Raw genomic sequence first — 6,163 nt, 5'->3', positions numbered from 1 at the left:
CAGCATCTTTTAATTTCAAACTATATTTTATATTAAAATGGGTAATATCACTGCCATGGATAGATATGCTTACAGTAGAAAATCAAATACTGAGTGGGTGAAAAATGTCTAGAATGAAGAAAGTCATATGCTGGATAGAAAACTTGCTATCTAAATATAATATTGAAAACATGGTATGGAAAGTGAAAACTTCTTGCTCTACGTTTAATACCAACATAGATCTCCTTCTAATGTTGTTATCAGACCTGTTTCTGGATGGACCTGGTGAGGCTACACTGAGAGTATTGAAAATGGGCAAGACAATAAAAAAAAAGAGATATTTTAGAACTTATATAATCTTAGCTAAATATGAGTATTTCTTAATTAGCAATTTTCATTAGTTTAAAAGTAACTGTTGAGTGCTATATTAGAGAGTAATTGGGGTAGAGGAATGACAGCTGTATTTTTAAGGACTACCACATTAAAATGTGTAATATTTCTCTAGTGATGTAAATGTAATTCTCCTTAATTAAGCTGATTTATAGCAATCTAACAACACAAAGGACAGTGCAAAGGCGTCAAAGCAGCTGCTTTAGGTTTTATCAGGAAAGGAGCCAGCCTGGAGAATCAGAGTTATAATAGGTTCCCTCATGGACCCCAATTATGAAGCCAGTGAGGCAGAGAGAAAAGATTTTTGCTATTTGTCTTTCTAACAGACTTTAGAATAGAAAGTGTTAGTGCTACGGGAAAAATACTATGGTTTTATTTTATCATGCTGCCCTCCATTTCAGTACTGCTCCACAGGAGAATGAAATTTGATATATGAGGAAAGCATTGATTTTGTGCAGCTTAAGATGATATGATTACGTTTACTGTTATTGAAAATTCAGTGTCTCTCTCGTAACCACCAGAGAATACGGCTTGTGAATTGAGACAGTTCCTCCTTCCACACTTACCTTTATCACTTGGCTAACAACTGCAGTTTCACTTCTAATTCTTAACTGGTGAGAAATAGATCTTAATTTCTGAACTTAAAAAAATTTCATAGGTGATATTTTTATTGTTGACACTATGTATAATTACTTAGAAATGTTTTCAGATGCTTTAAGGTGATGACTTTTAGACTATTTTCAGAGAAAATGCAAATAGTTGCATGAAAACCCAATGAATGTTTTTACCGGAGCTCTGTAACATCAAACAGAAGGTAGTTTAAACTTGTATAGTGCAGAGATGAGAATAAGTTATAAACCAGTTTTTAAGTGGATATATCTAACTTGTGCTACTTTAACGACAAGTACACATGAGATGATATGGAAGGGAGTTCATATATCACTGTGAATGTCTTCATCATTACAGACAAGCATTTCTTCATGACAGGGAGGACTTCGGTTTTGCGGGCTGGTTAGTCTGCCCTAAGCCCTAACACAGGGCTGCTGATCATCTCTGTATCAGAAAAACTTCCATGGAAAACTGATACAGTGGCAAAGATTCAAATTGTTTTCATGCATTTTCTTGTGTGTCTCCCTTTTCAAATGTATAGCTGTTTGCATTTGAAGTTTTATTTTGTGTTTTGTTTGAAGAGGTGCTAGTGACTTGGGGATAACATAAAATCATGGGGGAAAAATAAAGGCAGAAAAAATGATCCAGATTAAAAATAAAGGTATATCACATGAAGAAGGTTATAAAGTGGCTAGTGACAGAAACCTGTAATATAGTTATTACCAGGAAAACATTTTTTTTAGTGTTATTAGAACAAGGTAACATAAGTCTCTTAATATCCACTCCGTCGGCTCACTTCAGTTTTTAAATTATTCATATAATTTTCAATCTTTAAACATAGTTTGCAGATGACTTTGGCTGCATTCTGTTTATATCTCTGTGCTGCAATGCATATTGCTGTTATTCACAACTATTAATAATAAATGTCTATAAGCATTGCTGTTTAGGCATGGTAAGGAAAGGACTCTGAAATTTGTCATCCATATATTAAAGCAAGAAACCAAAAGGTGCAGGCACTCTGCCTCATGTCTTGCACACCTATCCCCTGCAATGTTCTCTGGACAAAGCCCAGGGTAAAGGGTACCCATGTGGTAACTGAATGTCAGACATTCTGTGCTAGAATCCCCTGATTCTGATGAGGAAAATTTAAAATGTAGAGCCTAAATAATATTTATTTTGGTTCTAGAACTGTAGTCTGCGGTATAACCACCTCCGTTAGCAGCAAATACAAAGTGTCAAATAAAGGCACACAATGAATGTAAACAGCATAGCTTTCAGCTACAAAGATGAAGAAAACTCATGTTTTTGATTGTCATGACCCCATTTTCAGAGTGTCAGACCTCAGACTTGGTCAGACCGTTTCTTACATTTGAATTCTGCACATGCATAGGAATGCAAATACTTTTTTTTCTGTTTAATTTGTTTTACAAGAAGCAGCTATTCTTCTACATGGGCACTGATTTCCCAAGAAGTGAAGGCTAAGGGTCCGAGATGTTGTTTTATCTCAGTATTAGGTGAGTTTATTTGAAGGAACCCTCTGCACTTTCAGAAAAAAATACTTATCTGCTAGAAATAGATACAGTCTAGTGCCAGAAAGAATGTGGTCTGATCTCTGTTTGGACTCAGGCTGCTATAGAACTTGGTAACAGACCCCGCGTACTTGTGGATGCCAGGGGTGTAATAGTCTGTAGCTGACAGCCCATTGAAAGCAATAAATCATCTTTTTTTTTTTTTTTTTTTTTAATCCTTGTAGTTTAATTAATGACTTCTGCAAAGTTACAGAAATCACATAGTCCCAGTATATTTTTAATAGGTAATTAATAACAAAGCTACAATAATGCTAAACAGTGAAGATACAAAGCATCTATTTATGGAACACTGTTCTTATTTTCTAAAAAAAAATCTTTTTTTTTTTTTTTTTTTTTAATCCTTGTAGTTTAATTAATGACTTCTGCAAAGTTACAGAAATCACATAGTCCCAGTATATTTTTAATAGGTAATTAATAACAAAGCTACAATAATGCTAAACAGTGAAGATACAAAGCATCTATTTATGGAACACTGTTCTTATTTTCTAATACTTTTATTGTAATTTTTTGTGCAAGTAGGCTGAACAGTTTGCAGTGTGATTTAGAAGATGAGCTTAATGCTCTAAGATGTAGTTGTCGAAGAATGGCTACTCTTTGCTTTCCATTCTCATGCAAATTAGCCATTCTGAGATGTAAACAAGCTTAGGCAGATCAAAAAGCAGCTACATAGGTCTTTAAGATTGACTCTGTGGAAGAGTCAACAGCTAGAAACAGGAGTTCTGAGTCTGATGGCATATTTCTTTAATCAGCATGAGGATTTATTTGGTATGTTTCCTGATACAGGATATACAGTCTGATAATCCTTAGCCAACGAAACTGGCTGTGGCACTCTGATCTTGCTGCTGATGTGCACTGCATACAGATTGCTTAAACTAAATTGATCTCCCAGGTTATAATATGTGCTTCACAGAGCTGGAAACAGACAGATTTGCCTTTGCCAGCTGTATCATTCACTTTGTTAGGCATCTAACCAGAGTTCATGATATGATCATTACAAAGTAGAAATGGAAAAAATATTCAAGCTATGAACAATGTAAATACCTCCTAATGAATATTCGAATTGAATAGAGTTAAAACACACTTGTCAGTAAACATCACTGTAAATGGCACTAAGTGATCTCAGAAAAAATTATCGCTCCTTCACATTAATATTTTGACCATGGGTAGTCCCTGAGGTAACGATGGGGTCTCTTTCTGACTGTATCTGGTGCAACCCAGGATTGGAAAAAGTGTCACAGTCCTGTCAGATCTTGGATGGATTAGAAACAGAAATACTTCATTAACTTTTTTTCTTGGGCGTATTCCTCCTTATATATTATAGAAATATGTAGCAAGAGAAAGGAAAGAAATGGGAAGTGTTAGAACCTCTGGATTTTCTGCCCCAGCTAAGAGTAGCCTGCCTTTGTGCAGCAGGTTCCTCTGAGCAAATTGTTTTCTAATGTGTGGAGATGTCAGGCAGGGGGTCTAGTGGGAACCAATAGTTTCCTCACCTGCTGTAGAATCAGTTGATAGAGTTTATCTGTGACAAGCAAGTAAACACATGGCAATCATGTATTTAGTTTCTTAAAACCACACTTAAATATTGGTTGTTATTATTGGCAGGTCAAAATCCTTACTGCAGGTGATTGTCATCTATTGAATGTGATACTCCGTGCTAATGCAAGGAAGATGCTATAATTTTTGGTCCCCTTAGAAATTCTGCTTCAATTTAAACATTTTTTCGTACTTCGAACATGGCATTGTGTACAAGCTGAGAAAAAAACATTGTCATGGAAGGAAGATTATCAGTTTGATCAATTAGATAAGTGATTTTTGAGTTCTGATAGCTACGCTCAACTCTGAGATGAGTGACAAAATTTATCCTAACCCAATTCGGTGTACAACTCAGGATGGGAAGCATTTCCGCTTGTTACTGAGAATGTAACTTTCTCTGCAGTGTTTAGAAGACTAATAAATCAGGGTTTGTAAAGTATTAAAAGGCGCTATATGAAAATCAAAGATGATTATTGTTTTACCTTTTACAGGTATGTACTGAGAAGTCAGGAAGACTTAACACTTTTTCATTATATTGCTGAGGATAGTGTATGTATCAACATTATAAATCTTGCTGTAGTACTTTGTCACTTGGCAGTCCGGTGAAATGATTAAGAGTTTAGAAAAACGTTTAATACTGAGCGATTATATCCCTAGGTAATAAACTTCCTAAAGCTTCCTAATTACACAAAAATCACTGTGAAGTTGATGCTTTCAGAACTGAATGTTACAATGGATCTCTAATATATGGCTATAGTATCAGGACATTTCAAAATTATTGTGAAGCGTTTTTGAACAATGTTTCTGTCTCAGCCTCTTCCATTCTTAGTACTCTGTTTTATTTTTCCTGCTGTTGCTACCAACAATAATGTCTCAAGTCTAAGACAGAAAACACGTTCAATCTATAAATTGAAATTTAATCAAGATATTTAGCATATGATAACCAAAACAAAAATTAAATAACTTGTAGAGTATTAGGAGATAAGACCATTGCTTCTTTCTAGCAAGCAGTCAAGAGTTGATGCACAATTGATGCATGATTCTGTTCTGCTCATGAGTTTTCTAGCTTAGCTTTCATTGACCTGGCATTTTGGGGTAGAAAGGGACAGGTAAAATTAACATGCATTCCCTATTCTGCATGCAACTGTTGAGCCTGTGTAATTCTGTGTTGTGAGGAGCTGCCCTGATGTGAGCATATTACACAGTCTCTCTTTTCCAGTGTTCCTGAACCGTGATTTGGGGTTGGATTTTCTGTTTGTTTATTGTTTGGGTTTGGGTGGTTGTCGGGTGTTTTTTGTTTTGTTATTTGTTTTTTTTTTTTCCCCTTGATTCACTCCAAGGAGAAATCAAAAAGGAATTTTTGGGGAGAGTTGTTCTACCGTGTTCAAAACAGAATTAGTAAATTCTGTAGAAAACAGGAGGGTAGATGGTTCAGGAGGTCTCATCCAATTCTTCTTAGGAAAATAATCAGTGTTCTAGATCTGTGTCTCAGAAAGTACTTTAAAATACAGAAAATTTTATGTAATTTCAAGAAATACTTTTCTTTTCTTCTTAATGGCAACCCCCTAAAATTTAAAAGCCCATAAAATCTTCCATTACAGAGAAAATTTAGAAAAGAGAGTAGCATAGTACTTCTAAATACTGCACTGATAATTAGATATCAGATGGCGTAACTACTACTGATTATTGACTTCTCTGTTCTTCATCTACTCTAAGTGCTTAAAGGATAACAGAAAATGTCACTGCTTCCCCTGAAGGTAATTGGAAAATCTAATTTGTCGTACAATCTTTCAGTGAAGCTAAAGGTAATAAATTAGGAAGTATATTTTTCTACTCTTCATGGACTCTGATGTGTACTCCAGCTGCTTGGAAAGCTGCTATCAGTGAAGGCAACATTTTAAATGGAGTAGTGCATGTGCAAAACAGTGAAGGATGTCAGTAAAGTTTTGCTTCAAATGTACTCCTGATACAGAGCTGATTTGAAAAAAATGCAAACTGTAACCGTATATGTATTAGGTATATTTCATGGATGTTGTAATTCCTTTCTCCTTATTGAAATACTT

The sequence above is a fragment of the Calidris pugnax genome, unplaced genomic scaffold (genome assembly GCF_001431845.1).
Source record: "Calidris pugnax isolate Ruff unplaced genomic scaffold, ASM143184v1 scaffold15, whole genome shotgun sequence".
Lineage (NCBI taxonomy): Eukaryota > Metazoa > Chordata > Aves > Charadriiformes > Scolopacidae > Calidris > Calidris pugnax.
Note: the sequence above shows the minus strand (reverse complement) of the source record.